Source organism: Mandrillus leucophaeus, unplaced genomic scaffold (assembly GCF_000951045.1).
Source record: "Mandrillus leucophaeus isolate KB7577 unplaced genomic scaffold, Mleu.le_1.0 Scaffold33, whole genome shotgun sequence".
NCBI lineage: Eukaryota > Metazoa > Chordata > Mammalia > Primates > Cercopithecidae > Mandrillus > Mandrillus leucophaeus.
The window spans coordinates 5,531,692-5,555,080 of NW_012103476.1; positions in this window are offsets into that span (position 1 = coordinate 5,531,692).

A 23,389-nucleotide genomic window follows, 5' to 3' on the forward strand; every position below is an offset into this window, starting at 1 on the left:
CGCCACCATGCCCGGCTAATTTTTTGTATTTTTAGTAGAGATGGGGTTTCACCATGTTGGCCAGGATGGTCTCGATCTCCTGACCTCATGATCTGCCCGCCTCGGCCTCCCAGAGTGCTGGGATTACAGGCTTGAGCCACCGTGCCCAGTCTCACTTCTTTAAATATAATTACTATATTTTCAAATAGGGTTACAATCTGAAGTACTGGCTGTTGGGAATTGAACATACGAATTTTGGGGTGACACAAATCAACTCACTACATTCTGTACTCTCCCTAAAATAAAAGACGTTTAAAAAGCAATTGCTGTCAGTCATTTGGCTGTGTCATCGTCTAAGCTATTTAATGATAACTGTTAGCATACTGATTGTATAAACTTGGCGGATATTTATGAATATAGCATCAATGTGAATTACCAGTTTAAGGACTTGACAGAGAAAAACGAGAGAGGAAATGTATGTCTTCAAGTCCAGGTACTTAGATGTGTGCTTGAGTGAGCAGCAATCTTTCTGAACCTCAGATTTCTTTTATGTAAAATGAAACAAATCATATAATCCAAGTAGAACCTAAATTTCTTCATTTCTCAAAATTAAAACAAGATAAAATGTGTGAAAGCATTCTGTGATATTATTAGGTGACGTATATTCATACTGGACAAACTGTGAATTATTTCTGTCTTTAAAATTCTAAACAAGAGCTAAATTGCAGATATTATTATTTACTATCTAAATAGTTTAACAATTTAAACTAAGGTTTTCAACAAATAATTGCCTTATAATAAATGTCTCCCCATCTTCTCTTTTTATGGATTATTAAAGGAAAATAAAAATATTGTTATTTGCCTTCTTTTATCATTTGCAGCTTCTTTGAAGAAAAAGAATATATCAATTTTTTTGGTCCTAGTATTACAGCAATTCCTTCCAACCATTTTTGGTAGTATATCTTTATCAGTAAAAAAAAATGATGTTAAGGCCAGGCATGGTGGCTCTTGCGAGTCATCCCAACACTTTGGGAGGCAGAGATGGGTGGATCACCCAAGGTCAGGAGTTTGAGGCCAGCCTGGTCAAGATGGTGAAACCCCCTCTCCACCAAAAAAGAAAGAAAGAAAGAAAGAAAGAAACATCCTGGTGTGTTGGTGCACACCAGTAGTCCCAGCTACTTGGAAAGCTGAGGCAAGACAATCACTTGAACCTGGGAGGCAGAGGTTGCAGTTAGCCCAGATGGTGCCACTGCACTCCAGCCTGGGAGACAGAGCAAGACTCCATCTCAAAAAAAAAAAAAAAAAAAGTTAAGTTTGCATTATATGTGCTTATATGTGTGTATGTGTGTACATAGAGATAAATAGAAATAAAGATATGTGTACATAGCAGTTTTATATATCTTAGTGTATACATATATATGATAAGAAATAGAACCTTTAAACAGATGAGATGAAAGAGGAAATTTTGTTAAATCAATTAATTTTATTTACTAGAGATGGAGAACCTTTTTTCCTCAGTAATATATTGCTAATACAATTTGTTTTAAAAAATGAAAAGATTACTATTAATGTATGTTTATAATAATAGTGAGAATTATGTTATTCATTTTTATGCCCCCTGAGAAAATTGACTTCAATTTTTTTTTTTTTTTTTTGAGACGGAGTCTCGCTCTGTCACCCAGACTGGAGTGCAGTGGCACGATCTCGGCTTACTGCAAGCTCCACCTCCCGAGTTCACACCATTCTCCTGCCTCTGCCTCCTGAGTAGCTGGGACTGCAGGTGCCCGCCACCACGTCTCGCTAAATTTTTGTATTTTTAGTAGAGATGGGGTTTCACCGTGTTAGCCGGGATGGTCTCAATCTCCTGACTTCGTGATCTACCCACCTCGGCCCTGCAAAGCACTGGGATTACAGGCGTGAGCCACCGTGCCCGGTCAATATTTTAAGATACAGATTTTCAAAAGTCTGGTTCCCTTTTACTTCAGTTTTCTATAGCTTTTAGTGGATATAAGTCTTTTAAAAGATACTTTGCAAAGTTAAAAAATTTATTACACACATATCAATGGCTTATTGTTCATGGTAGTGGACACAAACACATATCTCAATAATATGATAATATCAATATTTTTATCAATTTATTATCAAGTCTTATTAAGTCTTCACTGTTTTTCTCTCACAATGGTGCCTAAGAAGCTCTCTCACTAGTAAAAAGAGAACAGTTCCACTTTCTTTTCTTTTCTTTTTTTTTTTTTTTTTTGACCAATACATTCCTTTTTATTTAACAGAGTTTAAATTGGGTCTTACAGGGAGTAAACGTGGGTAGATTTTTTTTTTCACCCATCAACTCGTCATTTACGTTAGGTATTTCTCCTAATGCTATCCCTCCCCCTGCCCTCCGCCCCATGACAGGCCCTGGTGTGTGATGTTCCTCTCCCTGTGTCCATGTGTTCTCATTGTTCAATTCCCACCTATGAGTGAGAACATGCGTGTTTGGTTTTCTGTTCCTGTGTTAGTTTGCTCAGAATGATGGTTTCCAGCTGCATCCATGTCCCCACAAAGGACATGAACTCATCCTTTTTATGGCTATGTAGTATTCCATGGTGTATATGTGCCACATTTTCTTAATCCACTTTCTTACTAGTCACCGCTTTCATGATAGTGTTGTCTCTGAGCTACAATTTCTATGGGGAACTCTTTTTTAAGACTACTGTTCATTGTAGGAATAACATTTTAGTTAAAACTAGATAACTTCACTTTAATAGACAAACTGTAGTCCCTAGCCTTACATTGAAAACAAACGATATGCAAGCAACTCTGTGGAACCTCATGATTTTGAGGAAATCTTGAGTTTTCCCCAGGACATATCCTAATCAATATCCTAATCAATATCTCCCTACCGCACAGGGTACCAGATCAGTTCTTATATTTTATAGTCATTAGCATTATTTACTCCTCAGGTTTAAAATAAAATATTTTAAAATAAATAATTACAAATGTCACAGTTTTCTTCCACAATGGATAATCTTGCATATTCCTGAGTATGTCATCCTCATATTAAGAAACCAGCAATTTTAGCTCTCTCAAAAGAACCCTTGGACATCTTATCCTAGTATAAATTTGGGTCACACATTGTGATAAAGAAGAGGAAACTGTTATTGACTCTAGAGTATTGCAAGGAATGGAAAATCCATAAATTCAAGGGTGTCTGTTTTTATACGCATCATAAAAGTACATGACTACTTAAACTCTGGATTTATAATGTTTGCTGAAAAATAGCTAACCTTGTCGGAAAGACATTTAACACTTTCTGAAGGATTCTAGAATTAAATAAAAACTACTAAACAGGCAATTTTATTTTAAAGTTGTGTGCTTGCCTAAGGAAAGGAAAGAAATGAGAGGAAAATGTATGCATATTGAAATATCTCAATTGCATGAAAACTTTTGATCTCTTCCTTGCCAAAAAAAAGTCAGAATTTATGATTGCATTAAATATGAAGATCTGGGATATAAGCATTCACTAATTTCACTGTATTTTCATTAACCTGCAATCAAATATCTGAATGATACAAGTTGTCCATATTATATTTGTATAAAATATTACCAGAATATTTTACTCTTTATGTGGAAAAAAAACCTAAAAACATCTTTTTAAAAGGGCTAAAAATGGATTTTTAAAGAAAATCTTCTAGAATATTCTGAGGTCTTTTTAAATGTATGGAACTTATATATGCATATATGCAAGTCTTTTTTTCTTAAAGAAAATAACTCCTTTAAAAATTTTGTTTTAGAAAATTTTTTTGGTCTTAAGGTTACTAAAAGAAATAAGTAGCTTTACTTTCTAACCCAATGCAACAGTCCTCAAAATTTCCCATTGTTAAATCATGAATAAGGTACTAAAACCATTCTTGCTGAAGCAAATCATGAAGAGTTTAGGGTACACAAGCAAAGGGAATTATCAAGGCAACACTCAATAATTCCTTTATTATTACATAGACTAAAATATTTATAGGCTTTGTACTGAAATGTTAAAAAATAATCTTTTAAAATTACTAAAATTGTTACAACATTGTGGGAAATGAAGAAAACACTATTGAGCATTAAATATGTGTCGGGCATTCTGCTGCAAGTTTTCTATACTCATTTCATTTAATTTTTCCAGCAAGTATATGATGAAGGTAGTATTAGACCCATTTCATCAGAAGGAAGATTATGTTCAGAAATTTAGTCATTATGTCAATATCAGGGAGCTTAGAATTTGCAGATAAATGATTGAAACTTGAGAAATACTTTATCACAAAGCATTTCCTCATTGCAATGTTAAGGAAGACTCAAATTATCTCGTCATTGGGCAAAAATTTTAAGCTGATGTTATTTTCGACCAGGCCAAGGATTCTCAATTTTGCAGCTATTGACATTTCAGGCCTGGCAATTCTTTATTGCTGGACTCTGTTCTGTGCAGTGCAGAAGGTTGCGCAGCATCTTTGGCCTGTGTTACCAGATGTCAGTAGCACACCTGACCCAACTCAATTCTAACAAACAAAAACGTCTCCAGACATTGCAAAATGTGTCTTCTGGTGGGGGGGCAAACTTGCCTCTGGTTGAGACTCATCAAATAGTAGAATAGGATGAGACAGTCAGATCTTCATCCTGCCCATATTCTACCCTTCCTTCTTCCCTCTGTGCACGTGCACGATCATCAACACACAGAGTTAGAACTAACATCAAAGAGCGTAAGACTATAATGTTTACAACCCAGTAAAAGAAAACAAAAAAATACTATCTGAATCCACTCACATGAATTATAAATCAATAGTCACAATACAATTTTTGAGAACGTGAACAGAAACTTCATGAGAAGAAGAATCATCTCATCAAGAAATCTTCCATTGCCACCCTAAATTTAACTTTCAAATCTCAGCATGTCCACTAATTATTTAGGGAGCAAATATTATATTAAACAATGTATAAAGGGGTGATGATATGTAATGCCCCACATGGTATGTTGATAAATCCAGAATAAACAAAAATGTTATCAGCCTACTAAATAATTCATCTAAAATAAATCCAAGAAAATCATTTTGCATCTTACCTTATGGGTAAGTTAACAAATAAATTTTCTGCAATATTCACAGTTTCTCAAATTATTTAATATTAATCAGATTGATTGGATGATTTTGAACCCCATTTGGGGAACTGCTACCTGCAAAGGAAAATTCAAGGTTCTGGACACTCAGTCACTTCTCAGTAACACTGCCTACTTTCCTAACTCTTCTTAAGGCAAAAAATCTCTAGTCTGAATCAATGGCGAAATAAAGTTCTCAAGGTCCCACAATGAGAAGGCAATGAGATGTATACTAGGATATAAAACTTTTAAAGGGAAGAGTAAATGGGAGTCAAAAGTTCATTTATTTTCTGTGGGCTTATTTTTCTTTCTCCTATTATTGCTATAAAATATTCAGGTCCAGGGAAGGTTTTAATGGAAGCAATACTTTGAGCTTCTTTAGGGAAAGAGGACAGAGATAATCAAGCTCACATAAGGGCCAGTCTACATATCACCTGTATATTTATTGCTGATTCACTATGAATTCATTTACACTACATGCTCCAAAATGTCACTTTTAGGATCAGATAATTCTAATGTTGGCTATCAGTTTTGAAAACTGGGGAAAAAAAAAAAAAATCAGTCTTGAAAACTGAAAAAAAAAAGAAAAACCATAACACAAAAACCACCTTTGTGTAAACTTGCTTCATCCTTCAGGCCACAGGAAGAACTCAGCTTCCAAATGAGGCAGTGGAGGAGATAGTATTGTTTTCTCCATGGAATTTGTTAAATTTTATTTCTCTCTCTGTTTTTATGTCTTTTCTTCTTTGAATTGTCCTTCCTACATCATTTATCTTACATATACTCTCGTTCACCTAACTACTGAAGGGATTTTTGTTGCAAACAAAATCTGTTCCTTTTTATCTCCTGCCTTTTATTTCCCTGCAGAATTTCCATTTTCCCTCCATTGAAACCTGGATCAATGGCTTCCCACTGACTCTGGATGATTTGCCATACTTGGTGACTTTAACATTTTCTCGGAAGTTTTATCTCAACAGCCTCTCAGGTCCTTCATCTAATTCCCACTAGTGACTTTCTCAGCCATTGCTCATCAGCCAACTGTAGATAAAGTCCTAACTACTTCACCTCCAAAATCACTATCTCAACTTCCTGCTCTATGACTGTATCCATGTATTTATGAAATAATCACTGTTCTCCTAAGAAGCCCGGCTCTACTAACCTCTCTATCGTCACTCACTTAATCAGCTTGGTCCTTCCTTCATTTTACCATCACCTAACTTAGATCCTGTGGTTTATAATTCCAAAAACATTACTGAAAATGTGCAGTAAACTAGTGCTTCTCAAATGATCTGTGATTGAAGACATTGTTTTGTTGTTGTCAATGATGATGAAGATGATGGCCTTGTTTATAAATCATGGTGGGAGAGCACTTTTATAAAATACAATTAAAAATAAATTATTAAATAACACAGCGTAAAAGTCCCCAAAGGCATACAAAACACTGCTGTCAATTTGTTATTAGAAACTTCAACCGATAAAATATTTTTAACTTGAAATCACATTTCATAGCTTTTACTCTCATTTTCTGGAAAGTGCGTTTCTTGCTAAAGACTGGTAACAAATCATATGCAAACTAAAGTGAGTTTGTGTACTAGTTCAGTGTAGCCTTGACCTCTCTTTCCTCTATGTCTTTTCTTTGCACATGTCTGCCAAATTCTGGTCCCCAATGATCTGCCTCTCCCTGTGCTTCTGATATGGTTTGGATATTTATCCCCTTCAAATCTCATGTTGAAATGTAATCCTCAATGTTGGAGGTGGGGCCTGGAGGGAGGCATTTGGATCATGGGGGCGTATCCCTCATGAATGGCTTTAGCACCATTCCCTTCGTGATGAGTGAGTCTATGAGAGATCTGATTGTTTAAAAGTATGTGGCACCTCCGTCCCCACCTTGTTCCTTCTCTCATCATGTGACATGTTAGTCCTCTGTCACTTCCACCATAATTCTAAGCTTCCTGAGGTCTCACCAGAAGCAGATGCCAGCCTTATGCTTCTTATACTGTCTGCAGAACCCTGAGCTAATTAAACCTTTTTTTCCCCCATAATTTATTCTGTCTCAGGTACTCCTTTATAGCAATGCAAAAACAGTCTAATATAATTTCCAAAGAAATTGGAAGTTGGCCAGGCACAGTGGCTCATGCCTGTAATCCCAGCATTTTGGGAGGCCAAGGTGGGTGGATCACCTGAGGTAAGGAGTTGAAGACCAGCCTGATCAACACAGTGAAACCCTGTCTCTACTAAAATATAAAAATTAGCCAGGCATGGTGGGGGGCGCCTGTAACCTCAGCTACTTGGGAGGCTGAGGGAGGAGAATTGCTTGAATCCAGGAGGCGGAGGTTGCCATGAGCAAAGATCACACCATTGTACTCCAGCCTGGGCAACAAGAAAAAAACTCGGTCTTAAAAAAAAAAAAAGAAAGAAATTGGAAGTTATTCCTTGTGTTGTCAAAAACCAACGTTACTTCATCCATTTTTTGGATCTATCTTTATCTTCTCCGAAATCTTAAACTATTTTCTTTCTAATCTTTCAGTTTCTTGTAATTAGCTGACTCCTCCTCCTTGGTTTTCTGGACATGCACATATATTTCTCATCTTTTACAATAAAGTTCCCTTTAATCACTCATTTTCCACCTGCCATCCTATGTCTCTCCCCTGCTTTGTGGTGGAACTTTTTGAAATTTGTCTTCATCCTCTGTGAGTATGTCTTAACTTAGCCCTTCTTATTCAACCTACTCCATTTGATTCTGTTCCCACCACTCAAGCACAATAATTCCTTCTTAGGTCACCAAATACTTCTATTTTAATAAATTCTATGAATGTTTCAGTAATATATATATAGTACTATTGCTTTTTTCTTCTTTCTTAAAACTGTTTTCGTCATTCTGGGCTTCTCTGATACCCTACTGACATAGCATTTTAAAAACATTTTTCTCTGCAGAATCATTTCCCTTTATCCAGATCATTAAATGTTAGATTTTCTTTGGCCATTTTACAGACATTTCTTACTCCTTCTCTAAGCTCTCTCCCAAGCTCATCCATGCATATAGCTAACACAACCTACAAATGACTATGATGTTCAAATTTGCTTCGTATTTAATCAATTCTAAGACAAACTTTTCCTCATAGTTTAACATATGATCTGAAAAAAAAATGTATCTAACTTAGAATAGATAAAATTTCAGAGTTTAATTGAAATATTTCTTCTTTTTCAGTGATACATTAAAATATGGATATTAAAATTCATGATTTTTTTTTAGATTCTCTAAAATCCAGTTATATCCAACTTCGATCCATCTGAAATTCAAGCTTATATAACTACTCAGAGTTTCCACTTAAATGTTTTAAATAGTCTTCTTCAATGAAAACTGTTGTTGAAACTTACTATGTTCTATGTGAATAGTGACCTCTGGGGTTACATTGCCTAGTGATTCTGTAAATATACCCAAATTCAACTGTACAAAATTGAACACATGATCTCCACTTTCCCATCCACCTCCCAGTCACCTCCCGAACTGTGGTGCTCTTCCAATGTTCACTGTTTCGGTGAATTTTAACTTCACACATTCATTAACACAAACCAGAAACCTAAGTGTCAAACTTCATATTTCCTTCTCCTGAAATGAGGCATCATGTTCTTTTGATTTTATCACCTAAATATTTCCCTAATTTCTCCAGTTTTCCCCATTTCTACCAATACTCTCTCCAGCTCAAGTGAACATCATCTCACCTAAAAGTACAAAATAGCTTTCTACCTTATTTGACCATACCCTTTCTGGCTCCCTTTCTCGTCTTTTCTCCATTCTGTGGTCAGAGTGATGAAACAATGCTGCCCATGTTTACAACCCGTTGATATCTTCCTATGGCTAGTATCCTTCTGGGAGGCTTTGTATTTTTGTGCTTTTAATTGATACCTTATGTTGTGCCATTTTTCCTTTTTTGAGTAATGTCTTACCTTTAATTCTTTGATCATTATGGTGAATGTCTGTATTAAGAATTTGTGGCTTTGTTGGTCACCACCAAGTGTGGCTCTGCTATTTCTGCACTCCCACTTTTCTTGAAGTTAGTCTGATATTTTCATTACGTTAAACCATGTATGAAATCCCAAGCAGTCATACATTAGAAAGCAAAATGTCTCAAATATGTCAATCTGATTCTTTTTATTAAATTAATATTATAGCTTTTTTGACAGAGTGTAAGAAAATATCATTATTTACAGAGGTATGATATTTAAAATAAATTTGTCATATTTAGGCACTGATCATTTGTTTTTCAGTGGCCAACTCTTCATAGATGATAAGTTGAACTTCCAAAATATTTAATATACTTTTATCATACATTCATAAATACATTTAATGGCTGACAAAATAGTAAAAAGGCTGCCTGTTTACCTGGCTCCCTATGCAAGAAAGCAAAGAAACAAGCTTGTAACTGCATAATGAGTGCTATGTGCTATTGTGTGCTTCAGTCTCACCTTATGGCAAATGAATAATTCCCTAAAAGTGTTTGGAATTATTCTCCCCAAAAAACTCGATAAAAGTCGTACCACTTAATGGTATCCAAATTAGAACAATCTAGGAATTTAACATATACAGGGGGTTTTCATAATAGTAAACTATATAACTTCTTGAGCCTTTCCTTTTGCCTATGACTATATGCCTTTTTCTTTATGATTATGTTATTTTTCTTGAGATGAAATAATCTATATCATGAAATTCCCTAGGTCTCTTGTAAGTAGGATAATGGAAAGTGCTTTCATACTTTTAAAATGTGCCATGTTTATCAAGAACATTAAGATTCAAATTTATTAAATTTTTCAATGTTTACATTGAAAACATCAAAATCACTCATTTTCTACTTATTGCAGTAAGTTATAAACATTATATATTTCAGTACATATTATTATAATTTTTTTTTTTTTTTTTTTTTTTTTTTTTTTTGAGATGGAGTCTTGCTCTGTCGCCCAGGCTGGAGTGCAGTGGCCGGATCTCAGCTCACTGCAAGCCCCGCCTTCCGGGTTCACGCCATTCTCCTGCCTCAGCCTCCCGAGCAGCTGGGACCACAGGCGCCCGCCACCTCGCCCGGCTAGTTTTTTGTATTTTTTAGTAGAGACGGGGTTTCACCGTGTTAGCCAGGATGGTCTCGATCTCCTGACCTCGTGATCCGCCCATCTCGGCCTCCCAAAGTGCTGGGATTACAGGCTTGAGCCACCGCGCCCGGCCTATTATAATTTATATTTTGAGTTTGAAAAAACAAAATATCTGATTAAATTTTAATAGTCATCAAGATCCTATAGAAACTTTGTGTCTGTAGGTTTGTTGCTTATTATGTGTAGCTATAATATGCCATTGAATAACCTACTTATCCCATTTCACAAGTCTTTTTGTAAAAAAAAAATCTGAAAATAAACCAGTGTTTTTATTTCACTTTAGCATCATCATATAACTACCTCTATCCTATAATTTATAAAACAGAAACAGATTAATAATCAGGACCTGCTCTATATATCTATTCATAAGCCCTAAATCTTCATACAAGAGAACTTCTAATTACTTTCATAACAGAAAGTAAAAGTTGAAGCAAGAGAAGAAATGTAGGAAGCTTTCTACTATTTTAATGGAAGATTGAGGAGAAGGAGTTGAAAGCCTCACTCTGGCTTCAGAACAGGCTATTTTTCTCTGATATAACAGAGATTTTGATGCAATGAACCTGATACTGTAATTCAGTCCATATGTGATGCTGGACCTCCTTCCCTTATTAGTTAGAATCTGTAGAAAACAAGTATTGATATTATAGAGTCTGACACTAAATATCATATTTTATAATATGATTATATAATCTGTGCAAGTATGATTAGTAGAAATATGCTAAAAATTATTACCATTAGATATATAAATATATTATTTCTATAAACCTCAATAATGTCCTTCACTTACTGTACTAGTCTGCTTTCACATTGCTATAAAGAACTACCTGAGACTGGGTGATTTAAAAAGAAGTGAAGTTTAATTGACTCACAGTTCCACATGACTGGGGAGGCCTCAGGAAACTTATAATCATGGCAGAAGGCAAAGGTGAAGCAAGGCACATCTTACATGGCTGCAGGAGAGAGAAAGAGAGAAAGAGGAGGTGCCATATACTTTTAAACTATCAGATCTCATGAGAACATACTCACCATCATGAGAACAGCAAAGGGGAAATCCGCCCCCATGATCCAACCACCTCTCACCAGGCCCTTCTTCCAATTTGACATGAGATTTGGAAGGGCACACAAATCCAAACCATATCACTTATCTAACAATGTATGTGTGTAAATTTTAAAATATCAGTAAGAGCCTTTAAACACTGTTATATAATATATATGTAATATATAACATGTTTATATATGTACATATACAAGTATATGTATAAAATCTTAAAGAAAAATTCTTTCACCCAGGATTACAAATAAGGGAAGTATAGGTTTGTATATAATCCTGGAATTATATAATTTTATTTATTAGATTTATGATAATAATTTTCTTTGGAAAGTTGAAAATTAGTTAAATTATAAATTTTAAAAATAATTAAAATCAAAATGTATCTGTAATATATTATATTTATTAAAAATTAGAAACTAATTCTAAAATATTAGAATAGTTTTTATTTTCATTTTTTATATTTATTTTTAGAAACTTTTAAATTGAATATTTATAAACAAAAAGAACAAGTATCTTGAATATTATGATGATAATATGGGGATAGTCTATTTTATGCAACTCTTGGTTTACATTTCTCCTGAAAATATAAGCACTAATCTGATATAGTACAAAGAATGATCAAATGTCTTTTTATTACAGCTTAAAAAAAATCTCTTTATCTGCTCTTAGAAGTGAATTTTCATTACTGAGCCATATAATATTGCTGCCACAGAATTCCTACTAGCTAGAGATAAACTAAAGAGCCCTGAAAAAAAAATGACCTGAGTAAAATGAAACAGGTGATGTTGGTGATATCACTCCTACAAACCAAGACAGAGTGTGTTCTCTCCTCTTTTTGGCTCACCCTAGTGAGGGCTGTCATCTGACTTGAGTTGGTTCTCTGGGATTATGAGTAGAGGTGGCTCCTATCTCTGACATCAGAGACTGAGGCCAAACATGAGAACCACAGCAGGTATTTCATTATTGAGAGAGACACTCACTCTCAAGTGGGTTGTTATGCAATTGAGCCAATGCTGACCCTGTTTAAAAGGGTACATTTTCCCTACTTTGTTGTTAGAAAAAAGCACATCATGTATTGACTTGTTGTACTGATTTTTCATAAAGCATTTCATCCATCCCATAGTTAACTATAGATCATGAGTCCATTTGACATAAAGTAGGGTCGTGTATTTCCTTCTTCTTCTCCAACATTGTTTTAACAGCTCTGTCAGCATAGACTAAAAACCAATGGTACTACAAAATCCTTCTCAATATTCTAAATTTTGAAAGTAAGCTTTCAATATAACTTCTGCACTGTATCAATTTTACTGCATTTTTGTCAATGAATTTAACTTCATTAAAAAAGTGAATTGCTTATAATATGTTGGAATTCTCTATTAACTAGGTTACAAAGACAATTTTGCAAAATATTTCATGCATTTGTGATAACTGCATTATTATTGACAAGGGATCATGAACCCAGGGCCTCCACTGACTGGAAAACCTTTCAGAACTCCCTGATAGCCCTAACCAAGAATCTGGCCCTGGCTATAACAATATGTTCTGCACTATAACTATACCATCTCCATTTTCTATTACATATCTTGTGGATTTAGAAGAGGTATCCTACCTATATTACCTTTTATATTAAAAAGTTCTCCCTTGATTTCCAATCTCTGGGTGACTTTTAAAATAATATTGGCAAATGTTTCTGCATAGTCATCATTTTAAAAATAGAATACACTGTGTATAGTGAAATACATCAGTCTCTTTCATTCATACTGAAAAACACGGCTTGTCTTCCTGTGTGAGAAAGACCCCTATCATTACCAGCTTACCTGCACATCTGTTCACCTTGCATAGTAAAAGTAAATATTTCAATTTCATGGGTCAATTAGGCTCCACACGTATGCTGACCCACAGGATATGACCTGAAATGAGGTAAAAAATTAACACACCTGAAACGGGACTACATAATCATTTTAAGATCCTGAGTGACAGGTAGGTTAGGTTTGCTCTGCATAAGGATTAAAGGCTTCCAGCTCAAATTTTCACCTGTCTCAAAGTGGAAAAGGCCATACTGTATTTCATAAAGCATCTCCTTCAATTGAAAACACAGTAAACACGGAGCATCCCTGAAAAACATAGTTCCAAATCAGGCTCTAAATTCTCAATTCGGGTCGTTTGTTTATTTGTTTCATAAATTGTTTAAGTTCCGTGGAGACTCTGGATATTAGGCCTTTGTCAGATGGACAGATTGCAAATATGTTCTCTCATTCTGTAGGCTGTCAGTTTACTTTAGCAATAGTTTTTTAGCTGTGCAGAAGCTGTGAAGTTTGATCAGATCCCATTTGTCAATTTTGGCTTTTGTTGCTATTGCTTCTGGTGTTTTCATCATGAATTTTGTCTTGAATGGTATTGCTTAGATTTTCTTTGAGAGTTCTTAAAGTTTTGGGTTTTATACTTCCGTCTTAACAATAATACAAAAATAAATAAATAAATAAAGCTCCACATCACTGATCATTAGAGAAATGCAAATCAAAACCACAATGAGATACCATCTCACATCAGTCAGAATGGCCATTATTAAAAAGTCAAGAAACAGAAGATACTGGTGAGTTTGCAGAGAAAAAGAAACCTTTTTACACTGTGGGTGAGAGTGTAAATTAGTTCAGCCATTGTGGATGACAATGTGGCAATTCCTCAAAGACCTAGAGGCAGAAATACCATTTGACCTAGCAACCCCATTACTGGGTAATTACTGGGTATATATCCAAAGGAATATAAATCAGTCTATTATAAAGATGCATGCACATGTATGTTCATTGCAGCAGTATTCACAATAGCAAAGACTTGGAATCAACCTAAATGCCCATCGATGAGAGATTGGATAAGAAAAATGGGGTACATATACACCATGGAATACTACGCAGCCATGAAAGAGAATGTGATCATGTCCTTTGCCAGGACACGGATGGAGCTGGAAGACATTATCCTCAGCAAACTAACACAGGAACAGAAAACAAAACACCACATGTTCTCACTTATAAGTAGGAGCTGAATTATGAGAACCCATGGACACATGGGGAAGAACAACACACACTGGAGCCTGTTAGGGGTGCTGGGGGCAGGGAGAGCATCACGAAGAACAGCTCATTGATGCTGGGCTTAATACCTAGGTGATGGGATGATCTGTACGGCAAACCACCACGACATAACATTTACCTATATAACAAACCTGCAAATCCTGCACATGTACCCCTGAACTTCAAAGTTGAAGGAAACAAAATTCTCAATTGGCATTGGTGCATCAGATAGCCTTTCCGAAAGTAGTGTGAAGCTTAGAGAAGCACTAGGTAGAACTGGTTCATAAAACCAGAGGTAGGAGCATGGGAGAGGAGAAGACCGAAGGGTTTCTATCTGTGACAAGAGCCCTAGAGAGAAGCAAGATAGCACTTACTGATATGCCAGAAACTTTATAAATATTCTCTCCAGTAGTAATTAGAAGCAGATATTTTGATTAGGTATTTTTACCGATATTTCACAGAGTCATTTCTCCTGATACATATTTCTGTAAGCATTTACTACATAACTCCCTCTGAGCTCGCAACTCGTGATGCAAGGAAGTAAAACGTAACCTGCCACAATGTTTATAGAAAAAGAACAGAGGCATCTAAGAAGACACAATAATTGGTATAAATCTCAGAAAATAAGTCTCCTAACCTAGTATGTTCCTCAGAAAATGTGTTTGAAACTGCAAACTGATCAATTAAGTACAGATATTGAGATTAAACATTTACTTTTTTTTTTTTTTTTTGAGACAGAGTCTCGCTCTGCCACGTGTAGGCTGCAGTGCAGTAGCATGATCTCGGCTCACGGCAACCTCCGCCTCCCAGTTTCAAACAATTCTCCTGCCTCAGCCTCTGGAGTAGCTGGGATTACAGGCACGTGCCACCATGCCTGGTTTGTTTTTGTGTTTTTACTAGGGACAGGGTTTCACCATGTTGGCCAGGCTGGTCTCGAACTCCTGAACTTGCAATCTGCCCTTCTTGGCCTCCCAAAGTGCTGGTATTACAGGCATAAGCCACTGCGCCCAACCAAAATTTTTTATAACAATTCAACATTGCAATGATATCCAAAGGTCCAGTCATTTTTTTTGATGATTCATATAATTTTTATGGATCATATTTTTTGTGTCTTACAAAAGATTTTGGTCCATGATGGATCAGGGTTTTAAAAAAGAAAACAACTGGTCCTTCATCACACTATGTTAAGAAATATCAACCTAATCTAACTGTGGGTAGAAGACAGCTATCCAGGAGGAAAGAACAGCTTGGATGGCTCTTGAATCATAAGAACCTACATCCCCTTCAATGAAACAGGTGAACAAAGGGTAAACAAAGGGAGATAAAAACAGCTCACGCATAGAAATCACCATGTAAAAATGAAATGAGAACCCAAAGTTTAATCCTTTTCCAAATTGTGACAATTTATAAACATTTGAGTTGAGATTCAAAATCAACTTTAACCATAAAGTTTCTACTTGTTTCACTCACATCAAAGTCCCATAATAAAATTGGTGACTGATGGATAAAGATGTTTCCCTTCCTTCGTAAGTAACCTAGAGTCAGCCCTGACCACTCTGATTTTCCAAGACATATTTCACTACTCCTGCTGTTTCTGTTGGAAGCAAAATACAGATAGAAACAAAAGCATATGAGTAAATACAACCCCTCACCTCTGGTGAGTGGAGTCGGGGGTGCTTTCTTAATTGCTGAACTTCCCTTGAGAGCAACTGGGCAGTAAAAGTAGCTTTTGACACCCTGACGATCTCTGGGTGTTTACATCTACTCTCAATTATTGTGTTGCTCACAATACTTACCGCTATTCCAAATATATAAAAAGGAGAGGAACATTTCAATAAATACATTATATTTTACAAATACAGTATTAAAGACCATTTTTTTGTTCTGAAAGGTTAATTTTACAATTGTTTAAAATCTCATGAGATATTTTAAGAGAAAGTTGTTTTAGCCCTTGTTTAGCCAATGCAAATAATTTCTTTGGACTCGCTCCACCTTCTTCCAACGGGCTCCCAAGCACTTTTTCTATGGAGTGTCAGAAATCTATAATAAGCAAAATTGAACTCAGTTACTGATTTCACTTGTTCACACTGTCTATCAGCAGAGTCATTAGAGTGACCACATCCAGTGGTGCATAATTAGCCCTGACTCCTACAGGTCTTGAAGTCATCATTAACTAAGTAAAGAGCTATTTTGCATCTGTAATTTTAGTCCCTGAACCAAGATAAAAAGATAATTTGATTCATTCTGGGAAGACAGATTCCTTGTAGAGAATGAGAAGTATTAAATTAACCAGGGAACTGACATTAGGAGCATAGCGCAGGAGTGGGTACTGAGGGCAGGAAGCTGAGATCACAACCCTTACTGAGGTTCTAATAAGAGGTGTCGCAGTGATCCCAGCGTATATTTATTGGAGACTTACTCAGAACTCCAAGTAAGGATGTGAGTGAACTAGAAGTCATCATGGACTATCAACAAAATAGATGAGCTTTGATGCAATGTGACCTCATGTGATGTGGTGTAGGTAGAAGGGCTTCCTAGCACAGTGCTGGACGTGGACTTTGGGGTCAGGAATTGTGAGCTGAATTAAACTCTGAAACAATCAGGTAATGTGGGTGGGCCTTGTGTAGAGGGTTCTCAAATTTGAGCATATCAGAAAGAACTGGTTTGCTGGTTAAAAATGCAGCTTCCCTGGACCAACCCTAGAGATTCCTTTTGTTTGTTTGTTTGTTCGTTTCTTTCATCTAAAAAACCAAGAGGGATACATGTGCAGAATGTGCAGGTTTGTTACATAGGTACTCGTGTGCTATGGTGATTTGCTGCACCTGTTGACCCATCCTCTAAGTTCCCTCCCCTCACCCCCCATCCCCCAACAGGCTCTAGTATCTGTTGTTCCCCTCTTTGTGTCCACGTGTTCTCAATGTTAACTCCCACTTATGAGTGAGAACATGTGGTGTTTTGTTTTGTTCCTGTGTTAGTTAGCTGAAGATGATGGCTTCCAGCTTCATCCATGTCCCTCCAAATGATATGATCACATTCCTTTTTATGGCTGCAAAGCATTCCATGGTGTGTATGTACCACATTTTCTTTATCCAGTCTATCACTGATGGGCATTTAGGTTGGTTTTATGCCTTTGCTATTGTAAATAGTGCTGCAATAGACACATGTGTGCATGTGTCTTTATAGTAGAATGATTTATATTCCTTGGGGTATCTATACAGTAATGAAGTTGCTGGGTCAAATGGTATTTCTGGTTCTAGATCTTTGAGGAACACTGTCGCCACACTGTCTTCAACAGTGGTTGATCTAATTTACATTCCCACCAACGGTGTAAAAGTCTTCCTATTTCTCCACAGCCTTGCCAGCATCTATTGTTTCCTGACTTTTTAATAATCACCATTCTGACAGGCGTGAGATAGTATCTCATTGTGGTTTTCATTTGCATTTCGCTGGTGATCGATGATGTTGAGCTTTTTTTCTTTTCTTTTTTTTTTTTTTGGCCACATAAATGTCTTCTTTTAAGAAGTCTCTGTTCATATCCTTTGCCCACTTTTTGATGAGTTTTTTTTCTTGTAAATAAATATATTTAAGTTCCTTGTAGATTCTGGATATTAGACCTTTGTCAGATAGGTAGATTGCAAAAATTTTCTCCCATTCTGTAGGTTGTCTGTTCACTCTGATGATAGTTTCTTTTGGTGCGCAGAAGCTCTTTAATTAGATCCCATTTGTCAGTTTTGTGTTTTGTTGTAATTGCTTTTGACGATCTGGTCTGCTGGTTAAAAATGCAGCTTCCCTGGCCCAACCTCAGAGATTGTGAATCAGTAATTCTGGAGTGAGGGCAGGCACCATGACATGAACAAGACTCCAAGGTAATTCTAGTGGAGACGTCCAATAAGTAGCCATAGGGAGGGTGGGAAATATGAGCGAAAAGAAGTCATAGAAGCAATTTACAACCTGACAGGAAGATCTAGAACAACGATATAATCTACTGAAATATTCTTGAGGGCACAAAAGGGAAGACAAAATTTATCATGACCACCTTCCCTCATTCAGGCTAAGAAAATTCAGAAGATATAAGAAATTGCTAAAAGTTATTTTAAATTTTTCACTTCAATTTACTGTAACAATCAAACTGAGTGCATGGCAAGCAGTCAGAAAAAGGGGATTTTATTTTAAAGTAGGAAAAACGTGGGTTAAAGTCCCCGTTCTGTCCCTTGGTGACGGCATCACTATTTATATGAGACGTAACTGTTCCACACATCAGATTCCTTAGACATAAAATGCAAATAATGTACTTGTAGAAAAGAAATAACATGGGAATTAAATTGATAGCCTATGCACAAGCCTCTAATGCTGCAAATTTCACATGGAAGAATCTTCCATTTTTTAAATAGACCGATGAATGAATATTATAGGAAAAAATGGGTAGATGTTTAAGCATTAATTCTGAGTATGTCTGTGAGGGTGTTTCTGGAAGAGATTAGCATTTAAACTGATAGACTGAATAAAGAAGATCACCTCCACCAGTGCTGGTGGGCCTCATGCAATCCTTAGAAGGCAAATTTGTTTCTGTTTAAGCTGGAACATTTACCCTCTGTCCTTGGACACAAGTCTTCCTGGTTTTCAGGCGTGTAAACCGAGACTGAAGTATGGTACTGGCTTTCTTGTTTCTCTAGATTACAGACAGCCGATTGTGGGGTTCTCAGCCTTCATAAGCATGTGAGCCAATATTTTAATAAATCTCCTCTTAGATATAAATCTGTATCTAACCTATTGGTTCTATTACTTGTACATCCTTCATGTAAAGCAGTCACTTGACAACTTCATCATCAACAGAGCCTACCTGTCTTTAGAGCCAATGTTGTTTGATTATAGAGAAAAAAGAATTCCTATGTGTCTTGACTTTTGAATATCCTTCCCATCTTCTTCAGTATTTTTGTGACTCTTGAGAGGATGAACTGCCAGTAGTCCCACTGAAGTTCCCAATTACTGGGGCTGTCTTCCATGTTAATTCTTCAGTTGTTCTCATTTATAGGCATCACTGTCTCATCCTGATTTCACTGGAAGCCAAACTCTTTGTCACATTTCATTTATTTTGTAGCACATGTTAGAACATACATTAACTTCATTTTCCATGTGGTTTTTATTGAAATGTAGAACCACGCACAGTTGGCTGGCACTGTGCCTTCCAAATGGGAGGACGATGGATAATGCAGACTAAAGGGCATAGAAAAGGTTACTTTTCTAATCTGCAACATGCATTTCATGCTATGGAGATCCCCAAGCTTCCACCAGAAGCAGAAGAAATGCTATGATTTAGAAATGGATGGTACTTCCCTATTTATAAATCGTTTCACACATGACTTAATCTTTACGACAACAGTGTAACCTAGGTTGTACCTCAAGGCTCACTTTGAAGATGCGGAAAACTGAGAATCAAAAAGCATGTATGAATTGCCCAAAGTTACATAGCTAGTGAACTTAACAGTAGGACACAATGCTAAATCTTCTCCACATTACAGAAGGTCTCCTGACTGCAGGGACTGAAAGTATGTAAATAAAGTCACATACATGATCAGACAAGTTGTCTAGCAGCAGTCACCCACTCTTACGATTTTTGCATAATTTGATTCAAATAATCATTGTGTCTTGTTCTACTCTTATCAAAAGCATTATTTTATTATCAGTCTCTAACACATGAGATTGATTTGTTAAATGATTGCCTTTGCCTCCTTACAGTAGTTGAGTCAAGCAGTTCTGACAGCTGTCATAAATTAATGATGCCGTGGAACCACTGCATAAGTCAGACATGTCTTAGTGCTAGTTGTTTTAATTTACTTGGGTCAAAATACTCTGAATGTTTGGCATGCACAAAATTTTGGGTCGTGACAATCAGGAGTTGTTGTATCTAATTATATTTGACTTAGCTCCTAATGGTATTTGTTCTAGGTAAATTTTAACTATTCTCCAGTTAAAGAGTTCTACAAATAAAATTATCCCATATTTAAATTCTCTTTTTAAAGAACTAAAAATATATTTACTTTCCTGTTTTATGTTATGAAACTATACATCTTTTACTATAGTAGTTCATAATCACAGTAATGATTGTGCGCTCTGTATTTATAACGCTGGGAGAGATCTTTAGTTGTTAGTTGTTTCATAGTAAACTACTTATATAAATGATCTTGTCAAACAGCTTACTCTTTTCTAAAAATCCTGTTAACTTCACCACTGAATATTTGATAAAGAATTTTAGATATATTTGCAGCCTCAAGAGATTGCTAGAATTCCAGGTAAGATACACTGGAGCATGAGACCGAGCTTACAGATCAAGCTGAAACCCCAAACACATAGGAAAATGTTATGCAAATTTATTTGTAGGGAAGAAAGCACATGCTTTTGCTCTCTTCATCCTGTTCCTATGGCCATAGCGAAGAATGTGTTTATTTACCCTCTTCTTGACACTTCGTTTCCCAGAAAATGAGTTGTCAAAGCTAGAGGCATTAATTGGACACATTATGCCAGGGGGCCACAACCCCTGGGCTGTGGACTGTACTATGGGTCTATGGCCTGTTAGGAACCTGGCTCCACAGCAGGAGGTGGGCAGCAACTGAGTGAGCATTACCGCCAGAGCTCTGACTCCTGTCACATCTGTGGAGGCATTCAATTCTCATAGGAGCACGAACTGTATTGTGAACTGTGCATGCGAGGGATCTAGGTTGTGCACTCCTTGTGAGAATCTAATGCCTGATGATCTGAGATGAACAGTTTCATTCTGAAACCATCCTTCTCCCACCCCTACTGTCTATGGGAAAATTGTATTCCATGAAACAGGTCTCTGGTGCCAAAAAGGTTAGGGACTGCTGCAGTTTGCTAGAAGATAGTAACCCTACAGTATGCCTCAAGATTAAAATTCCTTTAGAAAACTCAAAGGGTCTGCTTTTTCAAGCTTCTGCTTTCTGGGTCCATGTGGAATTCAGGCACAGGTAAGGCCTATCTCTTTAGAGTAGGTGTCTCTCTCTCTCTCTCTCTCACACACACACACACACACCACACACACGCACACACACACTCTTTCTCTCTCTTCTCTCTCTCGTCCTCTTTTTCTGCACATGAAAATGTATAATTGTTAGATTTAGGGGAGACAAGGAAAGATTGCTTGGGTCTTCAGCCCAAGAGTTTACCTAATTAATATTTGGTTGAATTATAAAGTTGAAAATGTAATTCTAATTAAAACACACTTTGCTTCTCGTTTGGCTATTAAGTTTTTAGTCTGGAGTTACTTCAGATCACAGCTATGGACACTGGCTTCAAAAATTAATGCTATTAAAATAACCTAATACCAAATCTCTAATTGTTAACATAGTTTGTATACATAGCTCTAAATCATGTCACTGAACCAATGTTTAATGGTGACATCTCAAAATAATGGAAACGGAATATGTGTTTGGATTTGTAAGTGTATTAGATTCCTAGGACTGTTGTAACAATTTATGACAAACTTCATGGCTTACAACAACAGAAATTTATAATTTTACAGCTCTGGAGGCAAAAAGTCCAAAATTAAAGTGTTGTCAGAGCTTCATTCTTTCTAAAGGCCCTGAGAGACCATTTATTTGAGTCACTCTCCTAGCTTCTGGCGGCTGCTGGCAATCCTTGTTTCATGGCTTGTGAATATATTCCTGCAATCTCTGCCTCTGTCTTATAAGAGATAAGGGAGAGAGAATGGAGATACAGACACAGAGGAGAGACCCAGGGAAAACACAAGGGGACAAGGCTGTGTGACTACAGCTCTTTTGAGATTCCCAATTGAATTACATTGGCAAAGATGCTATTTCCAGATAAGGTGATATTCACAGACTCTAGTGGGTTAAGATACACACACACACACACACACATATACACAGTGGGTTAAGATATATATATGTGTATATATATGTAATATATAGAAATATCCATATATATTATTATCTATATTCTTATATATATGGATATACATTTATATATAAATATCCATATATATTCTTATGTGTTTTCTTACATATAGATATTTATATATAAGAGATATACACATATAGATATTTATATATAAGAGATATATGTATATCTTGACCCACTACACACACACACCCCCACACACATTTGAGGGCCATTATTTAATGCACTCTTGAACTATAGTAGAGAATAGTAAAAACCAGTTTGCCGCCACTGTCCTGAGCAGTCTTTGGATGTTAGCATTTTCATATACATTTCACTGAATAGACTCCAAGGTGTGCATTACCTAAATTCTCCCCTCCTTAATGACTATTTTCAAAAAAAGTATTTGTAGACTGTTGGAGCTATGCCCAACTTGAGTTTAGAACTGAAAATTAAAACCTGAAACTAATGTTTGTGGGCAGGTGGTTTAATTGGTAAATTATCCCTGGGAGCAAGAAAGAAGAACAGGTGGAAGTAAATGAGAAAGAAGAAATCCAGTAAAAGAATGTGTTACTGGGTTTGCAGTTTGTGTTTGATCTTGCACGGATTTTTTTCAGGGGCCTTAAGACCTTGGAACTGCCATCTGGGCATAGACAGAAGGGAGCATTTATATGCCAGCAACCATCTCCCATTGGTTAGCAATGGCTCAGTTGAAATTAATTTCTCTGTAATTTCAGTTTGCATAAGTCTGAGTGTGAATATGTCCTCATTGGTATCTGAAACCAAAACCAAAGAGAATTCCTAGAACAGGAAGCAAGAAGTAAAAGGTTGCTGTGAAGTTGCCTGAAGCTTGTGGAAGGCTATATGAGAGTATTTGCTGCAGCTAAAGAAGGGGATGAAGGTGCTTCAAGTGACACATAAAAAAACATTGTATAGATCTACTTTTTTTCTGTCTAGTTGTTTGCGTCACTCAACTCTCACTTGTACTTAAACCAGTCCATTACAGTATCCCATTCATGAGGACAGTAAGCTTTGATTTAGGAAAATTGACACAAAAAGGTTAATGGGAAAAGCAAGCTAAGGTTCCTAATCTTGCAGTTTGCCTGAATCAATAGT